At 45.1% G+C, this 27,143-nt stretch overlaps 1 protein-coding gene and 1 long non-coding RNA gene across 5 annotated transcripts in view; one reads left to right on the top strand and one right to left on the bottom strand.

Annotated features, from left to right (window-relative positions):
• Positions 1-26,358, top strand: part of LOC109574558 (uncharacterized) — a 148,991-nt gene extending 122,633 nt beyond the window's left edge. The window contains exons 2-5 of the long non-coding RNA XR_002183107.2: positions 12,514-12,581; positions 17,192-17,280; positions 17,931-18,025; positions 25,149-26,358. This is a non-coding gene — a long non-coding RNA (uncharacterized lncRNA). The remainder of the gene's footprint in view (positions 1-12,513; positions 12,582-17,191; positions 17,281-17,930; positions 18,026-25,148) is intronic.
• SHISA6 (shisa family member 6) overlaps positions 1-27,143 on the bottom strand; it is a 262,209-nt gene that overhangs the window by 101,237 nt on the left and 133,829 nt on the right. The gene's annotated exons all lie outside the window — the stretch shown is intronic.

Below are 27,143 nucleotides of genomic sequence, written 5' to 3'. Positions count from 1 at the left end.
TCTCAGCGAATATAACATAAATTCTCAGAGGAAAATAAAAAGCGACACAATTGGTTCAGAAGAGTCGAATCCCATGCGCTTGTTTTACGTCACCAGTGGACTGTGGCCAGGTTCAAACGGGATGATGAACGTGCAGGTGTGCTCTGGCCTGGAGAGAGATGTATGATTATTATTCCTGATTAATTACTTAGGAAGAAGGTGGCGGGAATAGGAGATAAAGACAGAACTGAGCTCCAGCCCAGTGCTATTTTTCATTAACTCTCCCTTCAAAGGATGCTTTAATTACATTTATAGCTTACTTTTGGGGGGGGTGCTTATTTTTTACAGGTGGTTTTGGGGTAGAAATAAGAAAATCTCTTAGTTACGTTTAAAGAATTTAAGAAGTCTTCACACAGTGTTTTCAAAAGCCATGTAAAAATGTCTCCACTCCATCTGAATCCCTAATGGTTTTCACTCAAGGTCATCTAACAGTGATTTAATCACACCTCTGAAGTGAGTTGATGATAACAATGGAGGACCAGTTCTGGAATTATTCCGATACCATCCAAATTGTCCTCACAGTGTTCCTTTCTCAGTTCTCGTCTCTTTTACCCTCTCTTCTCCTTTTTATTTTTTTTTAACTTTTTATTTTGTTTTGGAGTATAGCTGCTTAACAACGTTGTGATAGTTTCAGGTGAGCAGAGAAAGGACTCAGTCATACATATACCTGTATCCATTCTCTCCCAAACTCCCCTCCCATCCAGGCTGCCACATAACATTGAGCAGAGTTCCCTGTGCTACACAGTAGGTCCTTGTTGGCTACCTGTCTTAAATATAGCAGTGTGTACTATCCCAGTATGTCCATCCCAAACTCCCCAACTATCCCTTCCCTCATCCCTCCAACCCCGTCTTCCTTTTAAGCCTTGTGACTCCCAGGACCTTGGGCACTCATGGCAGCCTCGCATCTCCAGGTAGGGAGGAAGAAAGCCAGGTTACAGAGGAATGGAAACACAAGCACGCCACACTAAGTTGTACCTGCTGAACAAATGGAAACAGCATAGAAATGGAATGGTCTCCACTGACCAGAGAAACAGGACTCAAGTCATCAAAAGGGAAAAGCACAAATCTGTCATAAACCCAAGAATGTGATGGCAAAAGTAGGTGGGTGGGGCGGGGGGAGAGGAGCGCCTTCCCCATCAGCCTTTCCAGTAATCACAATGACTGACAGCCTCCCCTACGCTCTAGTGGAGAAGGCGGGGTAGAATATTAATAATCACAACAACAAGCTTATATTAGCACTTTACAGCGGGCAAAGTGACGTGAGCAGGGCAGTTATTACTTCTCGATTATATACAAGGAAATAGCCTCCAAGAAGTTAAGAGACTTGTCAAACATTATATAGCCATTGGGGAGTAGAGCTAGAAATCAAGCCAAAGTGTGTGTGTGTGTGTGTGTGTATTTTAGAGGAGGGGGGAGATGGAAAAAGAACAAAGAAATAAGAGAAGTTGATGGTTGTGAAGGGTAGGTGGGAGAAAATGTGTGAAAGAGAGGCCTCCAACCAGATGGAACTAAGAAGAATAAAGTGATAAAATATCTACCAAGATACAATGTCATACCCTGTATGACACTGAGAGAGAAAATTCCAGCCAAGTAGGGTAACAGAGATGGTGCGACATGCCTTCATGATTTGGACGCCAGGATGTGGACATTTCCTCTGTTGATAATGACTTAAAAGAAAAAAATCTGCCCTATTACAGATCACGGAGAACCATGACTTACATTTCACATTTTTGTTTTTTTGTGGTGATATTTTGGACATATTTGGTCCTACTTTGAACATTCTGAAGGTCCTATTTTTAACATCCTGAAGTTCAAGGGTTAAGGAGGGGCACATATGGCCTGTATTGCACACGCACACCTGTTCACAAGACAGGCTAATGTACATTTCTTGAATACCTCTCTTTGCTGCCCTTTCCTGAAAATGGACCAAGCTAATTCCTGGATCTCTTCCCTGATGATAATAATAGATGATTAATTTATTCAGATAGAAGCATACATTCTGACCTCTGATCTGTTCATCAGTTTACTTCTTAAAGATGTAGACTCTAAGGAATGGATAAAGAAATCACGGTACAGATATACAATGGAATATTACTCATCCCTAAAAAAGAACACATTTGAGGCAGTTCTAGGGAGGCGGATGAACCTAGAGCTTATTATACAGAGTGAAGTAAGTCATAAAGAGAAAAACAAGTTTCGTATATTAACACATATATAAGGCATCTAGAAAAACGGTACAGATGAACCTATTTGCAGGGCAGGAGTAGAGAGGCAGAGAATAGACTTTGGACACAGCAAAGGAGGGAGAGGGTGGGATGAACTGAGAGAGCAGCATCGACATATATACATTACCATAAGCAAACCAGATAGCCAGTGGGAGGCTGCTGTATGTGCAGGGGGCTCAGCCTGGTGCTCTGTGACAGCCTAGAGGGGTGGGAGCCCCAGAGGGCGGGGATATATGTATACTTATGGATGATTCACATTGTTGTATGGCAGAAGCCAACATAATACTGTAAAGCAATTATCTTCCAATTAAAAATAAATTGAAGGAAAGACCCACACTCTAGCTCAGTTTCTAGAAGCTCTGCTTCTACCATGACCAAAATGCCAGCAGTGACTTTGCTTAGAAGAGGATCTGAAACATCTTAGCTGAGCCCTAATAGAAGTGAAGGTTATTCTCCGAACTGGTCCCCCATCTATGAAAGGCCAGAGCTGTCCCAGAGAGTCTTAACGATTTTTGCCAACACCCCGAGGTGAATCTACAAGGTGCCATTTTACTGAACAGACTGTCTAGCTGGCCACCGGGTGGTACCCAAGGGCACGATCTGCCTGAGCATCACTGTCTTACATAGTCTTGCAATCAGAAGCCCCAAACAAAAATCACTCACTAACGCATCCATTTACTCCTTCAGCCTATCTACGTTCTTAGAATAAACCATCTCTTAGTGGTAATAGAGTTAATAATTTTATCACCTATTTTGTGAATTAGTAGTTTGACCTTTCAGAAAATAACCCTTGTCAAGCTTTCAGGGCTATTCTCTAATTTTCAAGTCTCGTGAACAGAATAGATTGGTTTCTTAGTCACTTTTCTTGGTTTGAAAGTGAAAGTCCCTCAGCTGTGTCTGACTCTTTGCAACCTCATGGACTATACAGTCCATTGGAATTCTCCAGGCCAGCATACTGGAGTGGGTAGCCATTCCCTTCTCCAGGGGATCTTCCCAACCCAGGGATCGAACCCAGGGATCGAACCCAGGTCTCTCACACTGCAGGTGGATTCTTTGCCAATTGAGCCACCGGGAAAGACTAGGAATACTGGAGTGGGTAGCCTCTCCCTTTTCCAGGGGATCTTTCCCACCCAGGAATCAAACTGGGTTTTTCTGCACTGCAGGCAGATTCTTTACCAACTGAGCTACCAGGGAAGCCCACAACAAAAATTGATTACAATCCCTTTTAGCCTATTCTGTCACAAGGAAGTAATACAGCTGTTGCCATTACTATTATTATTAGTTTGCCAATCAGATCTCTTTTCAAATGGTAGCTTTTCTATCATTTTATTTTAAATCCTTTTGCTTTGTTTTTTGTAATAAATAGAATGTAAGTTTTGGAGTCACATAGGTTTGGATTCAAACCCTAAGTGATTTGCTTGCTGTGTGAAGTTAAATAGTTTGATGTATGTGAGATGCAGGCTTTGCATTTGAAAAAACCTCAAAGGGTTTTGAAAGGATTAAGTCAGACATAAAAGTGACTTTCAAAAATGTTAGTTTCCTCCCACAATTCAGTTTACTCATGTCTTTCTTGAATTTAGCACCAGAAATACAAAATAATACCCAAGTGAAGGTACATCTTATATTTGTACATAATCAATAAACATAAACAGTATAATGAATATTTTCTTTGATGTTTTAAAAGTCGACACATACATGCCATTTTTATTGGTCTTTAGGTAAATAAACATGAGGAGTCCTAAATATTTAAAAGCAAAGTAATGTTCACTGAAAATGAAAATCACTTTGGGACTTCCCTGATGGTTCAGTGGCTAAAACTCTGCACTCCCAATGCAGAGGGGTCTGGGTTCAGTCCCTGGTCAGGGAACTAGAACTGTGTGACCCAACTAAGACTCAGTGCAGCCAACTAACTAAATAAAAAATAAATATTTTAAAATAAAATTTAAAAATGAAAATCATTTTTAGGAGAATGAGAAGCAAATAATCTCAAAACACATGAAATATTATGATATTCACCAGTGGAACTGGCGATCTAGACAGTTGAGCTGACACTATGAACTCTGTTCATCCACAATGAGACCAGGTTAACTAGCAATTAAATAGTCAGGATTTCTCATCATGCAGTAAGACCAACAAAGCGGACTGTACTGCTCTCTTGGAAACCCACAACATGCAGATGACAATATGCAAAAGAACCTTTATAATAAACCTTGCAGGAAACAAACTTTAAATGTTAGTGAGTCCTACATTTTACAACTGTATTTGATTCATAGAACCCGTACAAACATAGAACAGAGCTAATATTCTGTGGACCATAGTTTGGGAAACACGAATCTCTTGGATCATACCAAAATCCTATAGCACAAAAAATCAAACAATAAACAACAATCACAAAGCCAACAATAAAACCCAGGCCTGTTAAGTGTGGTTTAATGTATATAAATGACATAGCTAGTGAACAACTTCATTAATAAGGCTCTTGTTTACACCTTTTAAAACTATCAATAATTCTCTGACTTAATATATTCTGCTTCATTCAACAACACAATGGTCATTAGAATCCATGAGTAACTGCACGTTCATTTGAGTTTTAATCATTTTGGCTCTCAGTCAGTCAAGACTGTCAGCTGAAACCTACAAAGCGTAAATTATTTTCTAGGCTTACTCATAATTACTTTTGCTCCATGGCTGATAAATAAACAGAACGCAGAGTGTTCTAATAGCCAGGAGCCAGGGCTTGAGGCTAGATGCAGGTGAATTTGCACCCTGATTCTCCAATCCCTGATCTTGGAGAAGACATCTAAACTCTCTGTGCCTCAGTCTCACCATCTGTGAAATGGAGCTATTTCCTACTTTCTTAAATGGTTTGAGGGTTAAATGAGATTATATAACATGGTTTGCATATTACCAGGCATGTAGTAAGTGCTCAATAAATGTTCATTATTATTTCATGAACTTGAGAACCTGAGTCGATCCATCATTTTTTTTCCTTTTGTGGATAATAACCTTCTTCATCTTTGGGGTATATATAGCTCTTGGAACACCAATGTAGCCAGCACATTTCTGCCTCCAGACTGATATTTACCTACATGCCACTTACAAATTGTTCAGCTTTCAAATAAGAATCCATAGGGAGCGTTATTACTATATGCGGGTATTTGAAAGTCTGCTTCATACTTTCTCTGAGTGTGTGTTCCTGAGCTAATAAACTAGCAGGGAGCCAAGGCGGCCCTTCCATTCTCTGTTGCTTTGCAAGAGTTTGCACTGACTGGCGTTTCAATGGCAGGGAGGGGCAGGGAAAGAAAAGAGGCATGTTTTCTGTATCACTCACCCTGCTCCAGCACTGCAGTGGGACCCCAATGCCATTTCAAAGGCTGCTTGGGTATAAATGAGTGTGTCTAGGGATATGCTGATAGGAGTGCGTTGGAACTGAGGTCTCTGACAGTCTAATGGGGATGCTGGTTCAAGAAGTTTATTAGCAAAGTCAAAGATGAGGGTTAAATGATAGGGTGGGTGCTGCAAAGTGATTTATCCCAATACTCTTTCCCTGCAAACTTTTCCCTGGCCAGTCTCTAGTATACCGTCTGGTAAAGCTTGTAAAAATGAAAGAGAAGACGGAGGAGGAGGAAGAAGAAGAGGGGAGGGAGGAAGGCAAAGCCAGGCCCTCACTTGGTCAGCTCAACTTTGGCTAATGAGTCTGCGGTAGACGATGGCCTCCTTTCTCCAGCCTGCCCTGTACGCCCTGTATGCTGGTTCTGCAGCCAGAACCAGCCCAGGTGAGGCTGCAGCATCATGCTAGACACATGGGCAGACGCCCCATCCACAGAAACTGATCCACCCCACTGACCACAACCAACCGCGGACACGTGAGAAAACCCCACCAACAAACAAACCGTCTGGTTGAGCCGCCCCCAAATGCCTCCCGCATGGATGTCAGTTACATATTAACACATGGCTGTTGTCCACGCCCACTGTGGGCATGGCTTCTTAGCTGCAATAGAGAAGTGCTACAGAGGCAGGTTTCTTGTGGTCCTCCTCTCCTCTGTCTTCACTTTTCTATCCTTGGAATGCGACAGCTGAAACTTTCCAGCCCTGGAGCAGCCATGAGGGAAAGAACCAATTGCTTGGCTTGTGAGGTCAACAGACTCCTTTTGCTTTAAGCCAAGTTTTCCGTTTTTCAGCTTAACACAATCCCAGCTGAAAAGGAGTGTTACTGAAAGTCTGGCAGGAGTTAGGGGGATCAGTGATGACAGGTTGTAGAATGGCATACTGAAAGAGGGAGTGACCTTGGGGCTGTAAAAGCCATGTGCATTCATTCATTCATTCTTCTCAGTCATTTAAAGGTGCCCTAGTACCTCTCTGCAGACCTGGGAGTGCGGAGAAGCATAAGCCCCCAGGCTCTTGTGGTTGGGAAGGATGGGACAGGAAGCTAAGTCCTGTCTCTTTGCAAAATCCCCTGCACAAGATCTCTGGCAGGCTCCTCACTGCATGCAGACCCCTCTAATTGTCACATCCACTTAAAACATAATCTGCCTACTTGTTACCTTCACCCCCGGCACAGTTGTGCTTCCCAGTTCTTTCCAGATTATTCCTGTGAAATACGGCTAAGAGTAAAGGGAACAGATACAATACATGTGGGGTGGGGGGGTGGTGCTCCAGAGGGAGGTGATCTATATACACATATGGCTGATTCATGTTGTTGTACAGCAGAAACTAACACAACAATGTAAAGCATTTTAAATCCTCCAGTTTAAGAAAATCCTATGATAAACCATTATGAAAAGAATATTTTTTAAAAAGGGGAGTTTGGGGGGAGAATGGATACATGTATAAGTATGACGGAGTGCTTTTGCCATTCACTTGAAACTGTTACATTGTTTGTTAATCGGCTATAGCAGTGTAGTCACTCAGTCGTGTCCCACTCTTTGAGATCCCATGGACTGTAGCCCACCAAGCTCTCTATCCATGGAAGTCTGTAGGCAAGAATACTGGACTGGATTGCCATTTCCTTCTCCAAGGGATCTTCCCAACCCAGGGACTGAACCTGGGTCTCCTGCATTGCAGGTAGATTCTTTATTGTCTGAATCAAAAGGATGCCCTAATCTGCTAACCCCAGCACAAAATAAAAAGTTTAAATATATTAAAAAAAAATTGCACTGCAGACAAGATAAAGAAATAAATCCAAACAAAATCAGCAAAACCAAATCACTTTTGCTGTACCACAGAAATTAATGACATTGTAAATCAACTATATTTCAATAAAAATAAATAAGAAAAAATATATACAAGGGTGGGGCTGGTGGATCATCCAGAATACAGAGCAATGAAGTGAGTTTATTCAAGTCTAAATTTCCGCCGAAATCATGCTTTATCTTAAAAATTCAAAAACATGTCGGAGAGAGTAAACAGAATTTTAATATAGAATATTAATGTTAATAGAGTGTTAATATAGAAATCACATGTATATTCCTTACCATGGAACCAATTTGGTCCTTAAGGAACATACATCACATTTATCAGGTGGCTTCCTTAACCTCTACGCCTGAGGAAATAAAGCCATTTCATTCTCCACGGTAATAGTCATCGTTGTTATTTATTTAACACCTACGACATGCCAACCACTTCACTCTCATACTTTGTAATTCTCACACAGCCCTATGCGGTATTATTTTCTCCATGTTAAAAATAAAAAGGAACGTTCAGAGATTTTAACTGATTTTTTTCCCCAAGGCTTCAAAGCTGGTAAAGTGGAAATGACATTTAAACTCAGTTTCCTGGATTCCAAAACTCATCTTTTCTACTACATCTTTCAGTTAATAAGCAACAGCCTCACATATTCAGAGACAAGATTTTCTTATCTTCTCCAAGTATCCCTTAGAGGGAAAAGGTAACTAAAAGAAGATCACGTTCTCGTTTCAAAAAGGAATTATAAAATGCTAGGCACTCATTAGATAAAACAGAGGGGAAAGGCAGAGTTCTTGCTTTGTTTGTTTTGTTTTGTTTTTCGAGTCACTGTACCCTAGGAAGTCTGGGGACCATTTAAACACACACATTAGAATCCTGTTTCCCAGGTGGCTCAGTGGTAAAAACCTGCCTGTCAATGTAGGAGACACAAGGGTTGTAGGTTCGATCAGGAAGGGTCAGGAAGATCCCCTGGAGGAGGGCATGGCAACCCACTCCAGTATTCTGGTCTGGAGAATTCCATGGATGGAGGAGCCTGGCAGGCTACAGTCCATGGAGTAGCAAAGAGTTGGACATGACTGAGCACACACATATGCGTGCACACGCACACACACACACACACACATATTGGAATCCTAGGTGCATGTGTGTGGTGAGTAAATCTCTAGGTACCCACAAGAAAATCCAAAGTGGGGGAAAATCCAAAGAGACCCTTTTCTGCAGGATGGAGAGGTTCTCCCTGTTGGGCCCGGGAGTTCCGTGATAGCCTTAGTGAATTAGAAGTGATTTTTTTTTTTAATTTCGTTGGAGTACAGTTGCTTTATGATGCTGTATTACTTTCTGCTGTGCAGCAAAGTGAATCAGCTATGTATACATATACACATAGCCCCTCCTCCTTTTTTGGTATTTCTTCCCATTTAAGTCACCAAAGAGCATAGATTAGAGTTCCCTGTGCTATACAGAGATGTGGATGGACCTAAAGCCTGTCATACAGGGTGAGGTAAGTCAGGAAGAGAAAAACAAATAGCATATATTAATGCACATATGTGAAACCTAGAAAAATGATGAACCTATTTGCAAAGCAGAAATAGAGATGGAGATGTAGAAGTGATTTTGGCAAAACAAAAACCAATATGAGAGGTTTCAAAGTCAATCTAAGAAATTTCTGAAATACATGAAAGACAGAAAATTAGTGAGGGAGCAAATGGAGAGGCCAAGGAGACCAAATTTAGCCTCTGTTTTCGCCTGTATGAAGGGATACATTAGACCAATGGTTCTCAGACCTTGCTCAAAGCAGGAGAACCACTCGGAGGAGGTGTTAAAACCCAGCCTGTTGGGTGCCACCACCAGAGTCTCTGATTCAGTAGCTCTGGGGCCGGGGCTGATAATTTGCTTTTTTTAAAATTTATTTATTGTAATTTATATTGGAGCACAGTTGATTAAGAATGCTGTGTTAGTTTCAGGTGTATAGCAGTGATTCAATTATACATATTCATGTAAGTTGTTTATAGGTGGTATGGATGCTGTAGGTCCAAAGACCATACTCTGACAACCACTCCCTCCTAAACTATTCCTGGAGCCAATCAATCAGTGTGGAATAGAGGATGCCTGGGGCATCCTGGACCTAAGGGATGGGCCAGGGAAGATGCTAAAGTCAGCATCTGCCCGCTGAATGTCCACCTTATCACTCAGCCAGGTTATCAGAGGGCAGTTTACTGGGTTGACCCACTTTCATAAAAATGACCAGGGAAGGAGAGTTAGATAGACCTTGCTAACTTAACTGAGTTCAAATACTAGCTCTGCAGTGCAATCGTCAGGCAAAGATGGGCAAAGGCACTTATTCTCTTTAACTTTCCTTTTCTGCATCAGCACCAGGGAAGTTGTAGAACCTACCTTGTAGAATTGTTATGGGAACAAAAGGAGACAGAGGTGAAGGACCTGCTGGCAAAACATGATGTTCAAGGATTAATACTGCTTCAGGGCATTGGATCAACGCATCCGACTTCTGCAGGTTGTCGACTGGGGACATTAACACTGCACAGAGGAGGTTTGAGCCAACCTGAGTTACTCTTCCTTGCTGGAGCTGGGCCCTATGGATTGCACCTTCAGAGCATCAAGGCTGATTTAAAGAGGGGTCTAAGAATCCGGGCTGGTTCTTAGACTCCCGGGAGACTGAAAGGCATCTCGGTCTTAACCCCCAGCTTGTGTCTGCTGCCAATGGGAGGGTTGGTGGAGAGCTGAACTCCTCCACCAATGCAAATAATTCTGGAAGCCTTGTAAATTTTTACCACTCTGTTTCCAGTGACATAGAAACATTTCGTTTTTGGTGCCTCTGAACTCAGAGAAAGGAAAATGACCCAATATCTGTGTATCAGAAACAACATATTAGGTCACACCAGTAGTCTACCCAGGTAAACTGTGGTTGTGTCCCCAAGGGAGCCTTGAATTGCTGATTCTTTATGATGTTACCCATGTGGGGCTTCCCTGGTTGCTCAGACTGTAAAGAATCTGCCTGCAATGCAGAAGATCTGGATTCAACGCCCTGGAGAAGGGGATGGCTACTCACTCTAGTATTCTTGCTTAGGAAATCCCATGGACAGAAGAGCCTGGTGGACTACAGTCCATGGATTGCAAAGAGTTAGACACAACTATCACAATGGATGAGTTTGATATTCCCCAAACGACTAACTTTATCAAACAGACACGACATGTCAGTTACTTACAAAGACAGCACTGGACAATAGACCCATGAACCTGGAACTGTGGATCCCGTGAACATGATGACCTTCAATTTCATCTTTTTAAAACTTATTTATTAAGGTAAAAATAAATTGTATTGGTTTATAAAGTTCATGTGTACAACATGGATGGAATACTTGCTTTTTAAAAAATGTTTTATTTTATATTGGAGTATAACCAATTAACAATATTGTGACAGTTTCAGGTGGACAGCAAAGAGACTCAGCCCTTTGGCTATACATAGATATACATGTATCCATTCTCTCTTAAACTCCCCTCCTATCCGGGCTGCCACATAACACTGAGCAGAGTTCCCTGTGCTACACAGTGCGTCCTTGTTGGTTATCCATTTTAAATATAGCAGTGTGTACATGTCCATCCTAATCTTGCATTGAACCCATGTTCAGTTCTTCCTTCCTTTCTTTCTTTCTTCCTCCCCCTCCTCTTCTTTCTTTCCTTCTTTTTTTAGAGAGGGTAATTATAACTAGTATTCTCCATAGAACTGTATTGGAAAGGCAAGTTACTTAGTACCTGACCTAATTAGGCACATAACTTTTAGAAGCTGTACTGGCTTCCTCGAAAAGAAAAGCTAAAAGTTATTTTAGACACTGAAGTTATAATGACACAATGATACATGGGTCTAATGAGTAATTTTATCAAATTAATTATTTCTGAAAGGATAAATTTTTATGCTCAGAAAAAAAATATCACTCCCGCTTTTTAATGTTTTCATCTTTGTAACTAATTTGAAAGATTGCAGTGAGCCCATTCCATTTGCTCTGTGAGTCTTGCAATGGCCCCCGTCAAAAGCGATAACATTCGAAATTGACCGAAGCCCCGGTCTTTACAGTTTCTCAGCATGTCCTGTCACCCTGGGTGATTAAAGTCGGTTGGTTAAATTAGCTTTCAGAAATTTTCACCGTTTTAATATCACAGCTTCAATAAGGCAGCTGTGAGCGAGGAAGACAGCTGAGCTCTTCCAAGTCAGAACCATCTGAATTAATCATCAGCCTCCAACCACATCCCACCTGCCTTGATCAATGGGGAAATAATGGTTTGTACAGTGGGGAGGTATTTTTCTGGGGTTAGTAATGAATGGATGGCTTCAGTTCCCCAGCAGTTAATGCCTAGCCCCTTAGAATTTGATGGAAGCTTCACGCCTGGTATAGAACTCCATTTCTAGGTAACACCCGCTGAGATCTGCTCTAAGGACTTGATACTTGAGTGACGGATTCTTTGCATCCATCTACTTGGGTAAGGTCATCAATTAAGAAGCATATCTTAACATTATATATCTTAATTCTTTATGACAGTGGCTCTCCAACTTGAAAGTGCATCGGAATCACCCAAGCATTTTTTAGAGCACACACTGTTGATCCTCACACCCAGCGTTTCCCATTCAGTGGGGCAGAGGCCAAGAATTTGCGTTCCTTTGTCTGTGTGTGTGATATGGACCATTTTAAAAGTCTTTATTGAGTGTGTTACAATATCACTTCTGTTTTATGTTTTGGGTTTTTGGGCCATGAAGCATATAGGATCTTAGCTCCTTGACTAGGGATTGAACTCTCGCCCCCTGCATGGGAAGGTGAAGTCTTAACCACTGGACCCATAAGGAAGTCCCAAGGACTTGCATTTCTAACAAATTCCCAGGTGAAGCTGAGGCTGCTGGTATGGGGGCCACACTTTGAGAATCATTGTTCTAGAGACATTGATGCTTTAGTTGATGTTTTAATTTTTAAAAATTAAGTCCCATGGGGCGGAAAGAGGACTGAGAATACAGACGCTATTGTGATGTTCTTACCTTGCTGGATTTTTTTTTCTTTGGCAGAAGAAGAGTCTGCTGTAGAGAACCTGGTGAAAATCATCAGCTCCCTGTTTCTCCCACTGACCTCAGAGGTAGGAAGAGGCAGTGTGTCTACCTGGTCTGGGCACAGCAGGTCCCATTTGTTTATAGATGTTAGGGAGAGCCCATCTTGAAAGAAATGACCATGCAGAAATATCAATGCCAAATCTTGGCTTTTTCAAATGTGAGGTCACCAGTGAAATGGTACACATAAACGGTGAGAAACCCAGGAATGAGGGCAGATTCATTTCACAGAAAGGTCCTTGAATGTGTGCAAAGGACCCAGCACTCTCATTTTCCTCCTGGAGGAAGGGGACTGGAGGGGACTGGAGGGGACCCTAGGTTCCTGCTTGGCCCCCTAAAAGTCAAGTGAGGCAAAGAGTGGTATCATTCACAGGAGAAATTCAGACTCAGAAACTGTCAGTCAAACTCCTGATCCTATTACCCCAGTCTTACATCCAAAAACAGATAAAATTCTAGGGGAGCAATTGTACTGTTCTCATTCTGAGTAAATTTGAGTTTATAGATAAGTTGTCCACAGAAGGTTCCTAAGTCTCTTATTTCCCTAGAGATGGTTGTGTGTATGTGTGTGTGTGTATTTAAAGAGAGAGAAAAAATAAACTTTATATTCCTAAAACTTGAGGATTGATAATTAGGGTTTCCCAGGTGACTCAGTGGTAAAGAATCTGCCTGTAATGCAGGAAACCTGGGTTTGATCCCTGGGTCGGGAAGATCCCCTGGAGAACGGAATGACAACCCACTCCAGTATTCTTGCCTGGAGAATCCCATCGACAGAGGAGCCTGGCAGCCTACCATCCATGGGGTTGCAAAGAGTCGGACACGGCTGAGCAGCTAACACTTTCACTCTAATAAGATGGAGACCCCTGATGGTCCATTCTGCTTTCAGGGGGCAAGTGAGATATCTTACTAACACATGAATGATGTGGGAATATTAACAGTCATACTGAGAAATTTGATTCAAGTTGTATCTTAGAAAAACTTGGGACTTGCCTGGTGGTCCAGTGGTTAAGAGTCCACCTGCCAAAGCAGGGGACATGGGTTCGGTCTCTGGTCCAGGAAGATCCCACATGCCTCAGGGCAGCTAAGCTCATGTGCCACAGCTATTTAGCCCATGCACCCTGGAGCCTGTGCTCAACAACAGGAGAAGCCACCCCGATGAGAAGCCAGGACACTGCAACAAAGGGTAGCCCGTGCTCACTACGACTAGAGAAAGCCCACATGCAGCAAATAAATAAAAATATTTAACTAAATAAAAGAAAAAAAAATCTGCTATCCCCATGAATAACACAGGCCTGATGCTAGACAACCTGGTCCCAGTAGAGACTCTTCCACTTACCAATATTAGCTAGATAATCTTGGCCAAGTTTCCTAATGTCTCCGTGTGTCACTTATAGAGCTGAGGCACTAACAGTACTTCTCTCCTCCCATCACTGTTATGTTAAATAAATGAATTAATACATGTAAACCACTTAGGGGAGTGCCAGGCACATAGGAAATGCTCTATAAGCTCTAGCTGTTATTATTTATGTCCAAATACCGAACCATCCTTCTCCTTTTGTTCTATGCTAATTCCTCATGCTAATGCCATTTAGATTGGCTAACACCCAAAATTTAAACTTCTGCCGTAATTATCTACATATGGCAGCGGGATCATTCCAGAGCCACCCTAATGACTTTGATTAGAACCAATCACCTGTGCCTATTCACACAAAAGAATGATTGGCAGGGTTTTGGAAGGATTGGGCAGTCCAATTAGACTCTTGTTGGGTATGAACCAGTTCGAGCGAATATGCCAGTCTTGCTGAAACAGATCCATTTCTGTACATTTTATACAATCCAATAGAGAAACCAGAAAAAAAAAGAAATAGAGAAACCATTGATTCTTTCAATAAAAATGGTTGGAGCTTCTGCTGTGTTCTGAGCAGCGTGCAAGATGATGCAGATTGAGAGGTGAGCAAGCCACCCCCGCTCTCAAGGAGCTCATCGTCCAGTGGGTGAAACTGATTAGAAAATCAAGTAATGCCCAAGAGACTAAGGCTGATAATAGACACTCATGGGCTGCTGGAAGAGTGCAGAAGAATTGCCTAGAACTGCAGTGCTGATCCTGGTCTGGGTGAACTGAAAGCCAAGAGGGTCCCCATCATGCCAGCAAGGTGGGAAGGGCATTCTGAGCCATGAAGGGTACAAAAGCCCAGAGGTACAAAAGAAGATGGAAGAAGGTGGAAGAGGTAGGGAAAGTGTCAATCACTCAGTCATGTTCAAATCTTTGTGGACTATAGCCTGCCAGGCTGGAATTCTCCAGGCAACAATACTGGAGAAGCTAACAGACACTAATTCTTTAGACCTCTTAAGGATGGAGGGGGGGAGGATAGAAAAAGACAGGATGTCAAAGATGAAGGGACAGCGATTGATCATCATATGCATGTGGGCCTCCCAAATGGTGCTAGTGGTAAAGAACCCGCCTGCCAATGCAGGAGACATGAGATGAGGGTTCAATCCCTGCGTTGGGAAGATTCCCTGGAGTAGGAAATGGCAACCCACCCCAGTATTCTTGCCTGGAGAATCTCATGGACAGAGGAGCCTGGCGGGCTACAGTCCATGGAGTTGCAGAGAGTTGGATACGACTGAAGCAACTGAGCATGCACACATACATGTGGTGGGTCTCTGTACCACGTGCCTCTGTGGTTGTGTAAGTGTGCAACACAGATTGCTCTTGGAGAAGGAGAGAAGCCAAGGAATCATTAACCAACAATTGGGAATTACTTTTCTGTGTGCAGGGAATATACTGAACGTACCAGCTTTGGTAAGGTCGCTGTTGGTTATCTTAGAAACAGATACGTTTCCTCGAGCTCTTCTGTGATGATATGTATTGTCTAGCCGGCTGGAAAGAAAATGCAGTGCCCAGCTGGTGGGAAATGGATTCTGGAGAGTGGTTGGGATGGGGAATAAGGAGCAGAATCACAGACCCACTCTGGCAGGAAACAGCTCCCAGACCAGCCCTTCTCAGCGGGGCTCATGCAGTTATAACCTGGGAAGGTGTAGACATGACTCAGATACTATGACTCAGGGGATTGGTCGGGGGTTCAGCCTGGACAATGGGTGTGCATGCTAAGTTGCTTGAGTCATGTCCAACTCTTTGCAACCCTATAGACTGTAGCCCACATGGTTCTTCTGTCCATGGGATTTCCCAGGCAAGAATGCTGGAGTGGGTTGCCACGCCCTCCTTTAGGGGATCTTCCCAACCCAGGGATCGAACCTGTGTCTCTTATGGCTCCTGCATCAGCATACGGGTTCTTTACCACTAGAGCCACCTGGGATCCCCAGAGGATTCTAAGATGTGCCCAAAGTTGAGAAGCTTAACTCTCTACCTTTGTCACCTAAAGCTTGTTCCCAGACCAGCATTAACCCCAGGAGCTTGTCAGAAATGTTGTATCACAAGCCCCGCCCCAGACCTATTGGGTCAGAATCTGCATTTTAACAACATCTCCAGGTGAATCAGATGCACATGGGAGTTTGTGTTGCACTGACCGCAGCAGGGCATCAGAATCACCTGAGAAGCTTCTCAGAGTTACAGATTTGCACTTCTGACAATGATGAGTCAAGAGGTTTCGGATGTAGCCTTCCATCTGCAACTCTTTTTTTAAGCTTTGGTGAGTCTGATAAGCAAGTGGAGATGAGAACCACTGCCCTACTCTGCAGAGAGAGTTGAACGAGGGTCCAGCATGGAAAGATCTGGGGAAGACTGCTCTTATGCAGAAAGTGGGGAGCAGGCGAGGTGAGAGCTCCCCATTCTCACATAAAAGGAGCCCACCTTGGGAGGAAGAGCAGCCCGTAATTCAGAGATTTTGTACGAGGGCTGTCCAGCCCCTTGTAGTCGCAGAAGGAAGAGATGGGGATAATGAACAGGCCCAGAGGTTTACATCCTTGTTGTGCTATTAAACGATTCAACTTCAGTGTGACTCTCCAGAAAGAAAGTCTAGGGACAGAGAGCTTACATCTGCTGTGCTTATCTGCACATGTCTACGCATGTGTGTGCATATGTGTGTGTAGTGCCTCCCTGGTGCCCGTCCTTGGCATCTTTAGTTCTTTTAAGAAAGTCTCTCCACTGAGGAGTCCTTGTGAGTGCCCCGCCGCACTGTCAGAAGGGAGAGGACAAACAGGTGACGGGCCAGAGAGAAATAAAAATGTGACTTAACCACAGGCATTTTCTCTCCTCTTCCTCTGTTGGGATGGAGTGGGAAACACTTTAGTATCTGGGCCACCAGGGTATTGGGACTCTGCTCCACGCTCATTCTGATCTTCAGTGCAGATGAGGGCCCTGATGTCATGCCCTGCCCAGTGAGATTCTTGCCAATAGATGTTCCAGTACCTGGCACTGGGTCAAATGCATAGAATGAATGAATGAATGGGTGGATGAATGAATGAACGAACAAATGAATGAATGAATGGGTGAATAGATGAATGAATGAATTGTTAGCTAAGTAGATGAATGTATAAAAAGTCTGTTATTCCTATTGCAACTATTCTGTTCATTCAGAAGAACAAAGGAGAGCGTCTCAGAATCACCTGTGCCAGGAGTTTTCACTGAGTCAGGCTCTGATCTCCCTGGAAGCTTCTAATATTTTTCTTTTCCTTTTGACAGAACACCTCGCTTCTTTGGCTGAAGTGTATAATTTCCTACCTAGGACTTGAGTGGTGCCTCAGTCCTCATCAGCAAGAACAAGACAAGAGGTGTGAGGGTTTCCTGAGCCCAGGGTGTGGCCTTGGGGTGGCAAGGCCTCCCCCCTTCGCCCCCACCCCAAGATTTCCCAAGGTTGGCGCCCCTGAGTGGCCCCAGTGGGACCTCCCTGGGACTGACTGACAAGAGGCCTCTGGGAATACCTCCAGCCCTCCTTTTCCTCTGCCTCCAGTCACCCAGGGAGGGGAGCGGATTGAGAACATATTTAGAAGATGTGTTCATTGTTGCTTTAAAAAATCTCCTCTGTAATTAGGTACTCTGGGGGTAGTCAACCACGAAAAGCCACAACCAGTGCTGTCAAGTCCCATAAAACAAAAGAGAAACCAATTAATCAAAATGAAGAAGAGGCTGGCTGAGTCTCAGCACCTGTCTGAGCCACTCACGCCTCCAGCCACCCAAATGGCAGCCTCGACTCTCAGGCAAGCCCCCCTTCACTTGGGCTTTCCCAGAGCCTGTGTTGTGTTGACGCAAGGACACTAGGTCCTTGACCACTCTCCCAAAAATCCAACTCATCAATTTTGGGGCCAGCGGCTTTGTTGTATTCCCCCAGTAAAACTTCCAGAATGGGCCCTTGAACCTGTCTGTGGCAAGCAAAGTAAAACAATCAGGTTCTTAGTCCTTTTTGCATCATAGTGGCTCCTAGGACATATCTGAATCCACAGGAAGAGACTGAGGTACAAAGACTTGCTTGGCCTCCATCCGGTGACCTGATAGCTTTTGAACTTTCTCCAGTCAAAGGTGAGTCTTAGGAGTGATGGCTAACAAATTGAGTGATTCCAGGGAGTGTGGGTTTCGGTGAGAATGCTTCATGAAGCCTCAGCTGTATTAGCATAACCGCCAAGAAGCATGGTCTCTCGTGGCCACTGAGCAATCCCAAGCCACAAGGGATGAATTCTCTCTCAGCCCTGCCTCTTCATGAAGGAGATGCTTCTGGGTACCAAGGACCAAAGACAGGAGGAGGCTGTGAGGCAGTCAATCCAGGCAGAGTACCACAGTGCTCTCCACCGAGTGCAATCACCAAGTATTGTCTGACCCTGACCCAATGGAAGGACCTGCACCTCCCTGCATCTTCCAAACGACACCCCTTCTCATTGCCTTATGGGAGGGAGTCAGTCTCAACTGCCTAGCCTACAGCTTCCACTGAGCAGCGACACACCCCAGACTAGTCAGTATCTGATTGCCTCTCCCAGTGCAGGAAGGACACCTCTCTCTGCTCTCTTGAAGTCTAGCATGCCCCCGTGGCTAACTCTGGCCAGTGATGTGAGTGGAGGTCCCATGCATCACATCGAAGTGGGAGTATTTACAGGCTGCTGTGCTGTTTCTCCCGCTCCTATTCCCCTCCCATGTCAGCTGAGGAGATCCGCATTTTAACTGTATACAGTGACTCCGGGGACTTCCCTGGTGGTCCAGTGGTTAAGACTCCGCGATTCCACTGCAGGGGGCATGGGTTCGATCTCTGGTCAGGGAACTCAGATCCTGCCTGCCTTGAGATGCAGCCAAAAACAAATAAAAGCTCTTTTAAAAAATTATTTTAAATAGAAGTGACTCAGAGTAAAGTAAGGGTATGTCTCCCCCCAACAGTGAATCTGGTGGGCTCAGAACACCTCTCTTAAGTGGGATAAAGAGGTCTGGGGCAAAGGGAACAGCACTTCTGAGGACTGAGAGTCAAGGACAGTGTACGTTTACTAGCACTTGGAATCGATGCGAATCGATTAGGTAAGAAACCTCCTGCTTACAGAGTGAACTTCTAGAGGAACAGAGATCCTCTACTTAAGCCAGCCTTCCCCAGCCTTTTTGAGACCATGAAACCAGGGACCGGTTTCATGGGAGACAATTTTTCCACGAACCTAGAGGGGGTGGAGGGATGGTTTGGGGATGATTCAAGTGCATTACATTTATTATGCACTTTATGTCTACTATTATTACATCAGCTCCACCTCAGATCATGAGGCATTAGATCCCAGAGGTTGGAGACCTCTGCTTTAAACAGTCTTTGAGACCTCTGACTCTCTCTGGGAAATGGTGGACTAAGAAAGCTGGATCATTCTCAAGACATATTCCTCCACACCCACTTCCGATATGGCCAAGAGAGATCATGGGAAATGGGGAAACTTCTGGAGGGTGGAACCAGCGAGCCAGAGCAAACACTGAATGAGCAAGTGCCCCCCCCCCCCGCCCCGTCCTCCTCATCTGCCTCTCTGGGGTGACAACAGAATTCTACTGTCAATGACATAATATTTAGTTCTCTATCAGTTAGAACTCATGATCACCAACTAGGTTTTCCTCAGTCAGTGGCAAAAGCAGAAAGTCACTCTTGCATCACATACAACATAAGGCCATGTGCTACGGTTAATCAACTAAGACTTTATCGCATGTGTGTAGCTTTATGCATTTGCCAGGATATTCCACAAACCCTCTCCATCACTCTGTTGTATAATACAGTCAAAAGCATCATAATCAGAGAGCCCTGGCCTTCATTCTAGCTCTGTTATTTCTAGCTGTGTGTTCAACATAACCAGAACCTGCCCAGATTTTAAATTACATTTAATGAAAGAAGACGAAATGGTTGGATGGCATCACTGACTCGATGGACATGAGTCTGAGTAAGCTCTGGGAGTTCGTGATGGATAGGGAAGCCTGGCATCCTGCAGTCCATGGAGTCGCAAAGAGTTGGACACGAGTGAGTGCCTGAACTGAACCAAAGAAGAAAAAGTAACAAATCTCAGCAAATTATCTTTCTAGTCCCCTCTACAAGCCTTGTGGTGAACAAGGTCAGCCTGGAAATAAAATAAACTATATGAAAGAGAGCAGAGAAGGAGATAGCAGCAAGCCTAGGAATGATCTAAAACTCCTGTCAAAATGAGAAAGTTCACCCTAAGAATGCAAACACAGGAAAAATGTTCTGGTAGGTCAGAGTACTGACTACATGCAATTCAAAGCGACAGTCTTCTGAAATATTGCATCTGGGTGAGAAGAAGGTAAAAGTTAAGGAAGAATCTTTGGAGATTGGCTGATAAAAAGAACAACCACAGCAAGGCGGGAATGGGGCCCTATAAGACAAAAGAACACAAAAATGTCTAAGGACATTCATCTCCTTCCTAATAATAATATCTGTTAGATAAATTGCATTTTCTATACTAGTAGAAAAGATACCATTTCAATAGGAATCTGATCACTTCCACCAGTCATAAAATAGATAAGAGACTTCCCTGGTGGTCCAGTGGTTAAGAATTCACCTTGAAATGCAGAGGACTCCAGTTCTATCCCTGGTCAGGGAACTAAGATCCCACATGCCTCGGAGAAGTAGAGCCTGCCTGCTGCTACTAAGATCCAGTGCAGCCAAACAGATAAAGAAAACAGACAGAAGGAATAGGAATAAACACACAGGAATCTACCGTTAAAAAACATAAGATGAGACTTCAAACACCTCTGCTAATAACAATTTTCTTCCAATCCCGCACAAAAATAAACATGAAGCAAAAGAAAACTGAACACGACACTCTGAACTGAGTTAGATTTAAAAACGCGTTTGTGGTTATTTAAAAAAAAAAAAAAAAAAAACACCTTGAAACAGAACTTCAAAACATTAAAAACAAGTGGCAAAAGGGAGACAGAAATTTAGAGAGAATTCACTGAACACACGAAAGATGTGAGAGAAAAAGACAAAATGAAGACTAAAGTACAAGATGCCTAGGAAAGAAGAGAGCCAAAACAAAACGTATTAAAGGCATGGTTGAAAAAGGCACGAGGCAAACGAGAGAATAAAAAGGAACTAGTGAAAGCAAAACAAGTCACATAAAACGTGGCGGCACGGGAAGACAGGAAGGGAAAAACAGCGTCCCTATATTTAGAGCCCATTCAAGAGAAAAACAAAACCGTGGAAGATAACTAATACACAAAAATGTAATTCAGCCAAACTTGCTTTAAATTAAAAGAAGGTTGGATGGTACCTATCAAGACAGTCCACCAGGTACCTGGAAGATGTACTCAGCATGATCATCTCTGATGTCCTTGAAGAACTCACAGACTTCAAAAATAAAAATTATCAAGGCTTTCAAGCAAAGAGATAACTTACAAAATCAGAAGAATAAACTGTCAGGCTTCAAAAGAAATAAGATTTCTCAAAAAAAAAAAAAAATACCATACAGAGCAAGGCGACGCTGGAACAGCATTTCCAAAAATCTCAAGAAAATAAAGGGCATCTTGCAGAAAAGTTTACAGGTAGGCAGAGGCAGATGCAAAGAAGCAAACTGATTCTCCCCAAGATCACATTCACCTGCAACAACATCTCAGGGCTCCCCACCCCCAGGTTAGTGCTGTTTCAATCCATTCGTTCATTCATTCACTTGTATATTGGCAAAAATCCACTAATCTTGAAGACAGAAGAGGAGAAAGGAGGAAGGGAAGGGGGTGGCTGGTGACCATCAGCTAGAATTTTGAACTCAGTCTGTGTCTATCCTGTGCCTGGGAAACTCAGGACTCTGCCTCCCCCCAGCCTTTCTAGTTTCCTTTCCTGCCGTGCCGTTACAGATGTGCTATGACCCCATCACTCTCCTGCCTCCCACTACAGGTGTGGTATGGCCCATCACTTTCCTGCACGCCCATGGAGGTGAGCTATGGCCCCTGAACCCCTCTGTGGTATCATCACCCACCATCACACTGGCGTTTCTACATCCATGCCTTTGTTCCAGAAGCACCCACCCACACACAAAGTGTCTTCCCTGTCCCAGTCTTGGCTCACGTTCTTCCAGCCCTGCAAGGACCATCTCCATTCCTGTCTCCAACAGGTGGCCGTTTAGGACTCCTTCATTCAGAGGCAATGGTTTCCTCTTTTAAACCCCTTCTGCTTTTCTCAGGATCAGGATTCTTGGCACCTCTCAATTGTTTGCTTGGCAGGAATCACTGCCTGGTTTCTGGAAGGCAGGCACCATTGTACTTATCTTTGCTCAACTAATACTTAAGTTTCATTGAAGTGGATAAATCCCTATGACTCAGACTTCTGAGCAGGTCACTGGAGTCTTAGGAGGTCCTTTTGCCTCACCCTCAAAGCTTAGGTGTGGGCATGCGTGCTCAGTTGCTCATTGGTATCCAACTCTTTGCGACCCCATAGACTGTGGCCCTCTAAGCTCCTCTGTCCTTAGGATTCTCCAGGCAAGAATAGTGGAGTGGATTGCCATTTCCTCCTCCAGGGGATCTTCCTGACCTAGGGATTGAACGCCAGTCTCCTGCATTGCAGGCAGATTCTTTACCACTGAGCCACTTGGGAAAGCCCTAATTAGCAGTCCTCAAGTTTTAGGAATATGCAGTTGCCGTGAAGTGCTGATAGCTGTTGATTGAGAAGCATCCTCTCCTGGTGACAGACTCCAGCTGGCAGAGATAGCATTGCCACCGCCTTTCCAGGACTGGACGGCCCAACAGCTTAGCTGTCAGGGTTCCTAAGACTTGGCAATGAGCAGCAGAGAGGGAGGAAAGCCATTGCCAAGGGCTGGCTCCTGGGAAGGGGAGATTCCTAACTTGGATGACCGGTCAGTGCCAAGATCAGTGCCAGGAAGAGACTGTACTGGCCTGGGGTCATCTTGAGCTATGGGTCACGGCAAGAGAAACCTTGGACCTGGCACCAGCAGGAGACAGAAAAATAAGAACAGAGCTCAGAGCTGCAAGACCTCTGGCTGGGCCAGCTGGCCTCTGCGAACAAAGAACTTGATCTTCCTTCTCTCTCAAGGTCACTCAGTCGTATCCTACTCTTTGCAACCCCATGGACTGTAGCCCGCCAGTTCCTCTGTCCATGGAATTTTCCAGGCAAGAAAACTGGAGTAGGTAGCTATTCCCTTCCCCAGGGGATCTTCCCAATCCAGGGACTGAACCTGAGTCTCCTGCACTGCAGGCAGATTCTTTACTGTCTGAGCCACGGGAGAAGCCCCCTTGACCTTCTGTCTTCTCCCAATGAGGCTGAAAGAGACTATTAAAGAGTCAGGGTGCTAAAGGCATCCTGTATGCCTCCTCCTCCTCCTGTTTGAGCAGAAAAGGAGTCAGGCTGGCAGAAGCCCAGGAGTGAGGGGTGTTTCCTTGACCCCAGTGTACCAGTGAGACTTCTCTCTTGCCCCACTGGTGGGGACTAAGACCTCACTCTACCTGGGTTACTTCTCCCTGGAAAACACCCTACAGGTAAGAGATGAAACTTCCCAAGGCAAGATTTACAGTGCATCCTTCTCCTTGGTTCTGTAACATCCCCCCTCTCCTTACATCAGCCCAGCAGACTGTCCCAGTGGACTGGCCATGTATCCGACGTGGGCTGACTGTGGTGCCCACAAACAAGCATTAAACACAGACACGTGCAGTCCAGGACTCAGCCAACGGCCTGATGGATGGGAATCTTTCTCTGTGTCACCTTTACCAAGTTAGTGTGAATTGGTGATACTTTCAACCTAAGAACTGCTCTTGTGAAAGTGTTAGTTGCTCAGTCATGTCCAGCCCTCTGCGACCCCATGGACTGTAGCCCACCAGGCTTCTCTGTCCATGGGATTTTCCAGGCAAGAATACTGGAGTGGGTTGCCATTACCTTCTCCAGGGAATCTTCCCAACCCAGGGATTGAACCCAGATCTCCTGCACTGCAGATGGATTCTTTACTATCTGAACTACCAGGGTAGCCCAGAACAGCCCTGAAAAGGATGGAAAACTTGTGGACTGATGTCTTGATGCCTTGAGTGAGTCTCTCAGTGGTAAACTGGGTAGTCCCACCTCAGAGGTGGAATTGTGGGCAACTCAGGAAGTGGGCCCAGGGCACCATGCTTCTCAGATAGACTTGCAAGGCTTTAACTGCTGCTAAAACTAGTCTCAGTGGAGAGGGAGTCCTGGGCCACACTGAGGAGGGACATAGAGCCATTACTTCTTCCTGGAGAGTCAGGGGTGTGCTTGTCAGTAAGACTAACATGGAAAAGACGGTCCTGTGGAAAAGCTGCCTTTAGGCAAAATGGCTAAGTTTGCAAGTGGAAGTGGTCCATTGAGCAGCTCTCAGAGGGACCACCCTGGGTTTTGCATTGTCTTCTTTTCTTTTCTTCTGTCTGAACAGCAGTTACATTGAGAAAGGGATTCACTGGGTGAGTGCCAAATTCAACATTCATGCAGATCCATCCTTGCTTCTGATGCAATCAATTCTGACCAATTAGCCACCAGGTGAGGTTGGCTCAATTCTAACAAAACACGGCAGCACACTGATGCTATGCGTTTATTTCCCTGAGTGTGAGGCTTAGAGGTGGTCTGTGTGTGCTGACTCCGAGCGAGCAAAGTACCACTGAGTAAAGCTGAGCACACCGAGGCCTGGTTCTCAGTGTTCAGTGGTTAATCAGATGTCAGCAGGCAGAGGAAACCAAGAGAGTGGATCAGAACCATCAGTAGGCAGCTTAGAGCTTTGTTGCCCTCAGCCCAGAATTCCAGAGGTTCTCTGGCCTCCTCCCACTCCATCCTGGATCCCCCAGCCTACGGAAAGGCACAGGATAGAACACTGCCAGGTGGTGCTGGCTTCTCAGAGGCCGGTCTCCGGCAAGCCAGGCCCACCTTCATCTGCTTTCACTATAGCTCCCAGTTAATTGTTGCCATGGCGACCGGACGCCTTCTGAGCTCTTGGAGTCCAGCCCTTAAACACCTTGGTGTAGTCAAGCCCACTTGCTCCCCTGGCTCCCCAGAGTGTGGAAATATCTAAGCTGGATTTCTGGAGCCAAATGGCACAGGGGTCTCCTTGCCACAGTCCACAGGGTGTTCAGATCCTGGTGCGGGGGTGGTGGTCTCTGGTTCAGCAGAGGCCGATGCACCTGTTCTGTCATTTCCAGAAGAGCAGATCTAACTTCAAACCTTGCGTTACAGACGACCATGGCAGCAGCTGGGAGGGGTGAGCATGGGCCCATGAGTGCCTGGGGTTCAGGCCAGCAGCGGGGCTCAGACCAGGGCTGGGAGCAGACAACACAGCAGAACAGTGCTGGCGGTGGAGGACCACAAAGCCCACCCGGAACCAGAGAGCCGAAGCAGGACTCCTGCAACTGACCCGCCGCTCCATTCAGTCACCCACTCCCACTGTTACCCCTCAGACCTCATCATCACAGGAAGCTCATGCCTCCTATGTCCACCCATCACGCTGATCAAAAGGCTCTAGGCCTCTGCCCTGATGTTTTGGCCCCGGTAGACCTTTTTCCCAGACTCCTCACTGGCTGACACATGTGCCTTTGTGAGTGCTAGAATCCATATCTGGCCTTGTTCTCTTCTTAGGGAGCAGGTGCCACTGGCCCAGCCTCTAGAATTCCCCCAAGCCCCCTGCCCCCAGCTGCCGTTGTTCCTCTTCCTCTTTGGATTTGGGGGTTGAGCAGCTGGGGTGCCACCTCTGCCACTGCCCTCCTTGCTGAGCCCCCCAAAACTGGTATCAGGATGGTCACTTCTCCAGTTCTGATCTCAGCACCAGCTCCAACACCTCCCACCCCCATAGCATTTACACACCTCACCTTATTCTCTGCCTGAGACCCGATGGAGAGTGTGCTCTGCGGCAGGAATGGGCACTCCCAGCCTAGTCCCAGGGAATGCCATCTACACAGAATGAAGTGATCCATCCAGGGTCTTTCTGTGGGTCTGGGATGCACCCCACAGGGCTCTGGCCTTGTCTCCATCTTGTTGAGGGGGATCCCAAGGCCTCTGAGGCTGTGTGGGTACCAGCAGCATTCTCATCCCACTTCTCTGAACTCGAGAGATGGGTGTGGAAGATGCTCTGAAACCAGACAGGCTGCGCCTGCTCACACATCCTCATGAAGGGTGACCAACTGACCTCATCCGCCCTGGACAGAGGGGTTTCTTAGGACACAGGCCTTTCTGAGCTAAAACTGGAACAGCCCTGGGCAAACTGGGATGTCTGGTCACCCTAATACACTGGATGACCCTGCTTCCTGAATCACTGAGCAGGGATCACATATGCCCATCTGCGTGCATCTGTGACTGAATATCCCACCTGAAGTCTGTGACTCTGGGCGGATTTTGCTCCTAGACAAGGCCAGCCCCTCCCCTGCCGGGTGACAAATGCCACTTGTTCTCGCCTATTAAAGATGTCACTTCTAAAATACATCCCTCCCACTCCAGCATAATCAGTTTGCCCTTTGTTACTGGACCATTCCTATCAGCATACGAATATCACATGTATTGTGATTTCCCACATCAGAAAAAAAAGAAGACTCTTTACATCACACTCCTTTCTAGCTTCCTCCCTCATTCCCCACTCCCCTTCACTTTAGAACTCTGGAGGGTTTTCTGTTCCTGCAGTCTCCTTTTCCTCTTCACCCTTTTTTAAATAATAAAAGATTATTTTCACAATCCTTTTTAATTTTTATTAGGGAACATTTCAAACATCTCCCCGAATAGTGAGACAAGCGTAATGAACCTTCATCTTCCCATCACTCAGTCTGCTCAGATCCTGTAGCAGCACAACGCAGGCATCAGTCATTCTCTCTTGCATCCATCAGCCGAAAAGCCTTCCCCAGATCGCCCCTGCCAAGCTCACATGACCTCCACGTTGTGGGTCACACTGTGGTCACTTCTCAGGCTTCATCTCCTCCTTCATCTCACACCTTATCACAGCTGATGACTCTCTCCCAGAAACATGTTTGTTTTTTTTTCCTCCCACTTGATTTTCAAGATGCCACCCAGCCCTGCTTTTCTTGCTTCCTGGCTGCCCGCTCCTGACTGGTCTCCTCTGCAGGTCCCTCCTCACCTTCCCACCGTCATCTCTCTCCCGGAGCCTCTGCTCCCCTGGGAAGCCTCGCTCACCCTGGGGAACTCATGTCACCAGCGTCCGGCTTCCTGTACCAGAAACTCCCACGGTTA

The sequence above is a fragment of the Bos indicus genome, chromosome 19 (assembly GCF_029378745.1).
Source record: "Bos indicus isolate NIAB-ARS_2022 breed Sahiwal x Tharparkar chromosome 19, NIAB-ARS_B.indTharparkar_mat_pri_1.0, whole genome shotgun sequence".
Lineage (NCBI taxonomy): Eukaryota > Metazoa > Chordata > Mammalia > Artiodactyla > Bovidae > Bos > Bos indicus.
This window is presented reverse-complemented; position numbering and strand designations above follow the sequence as displayed.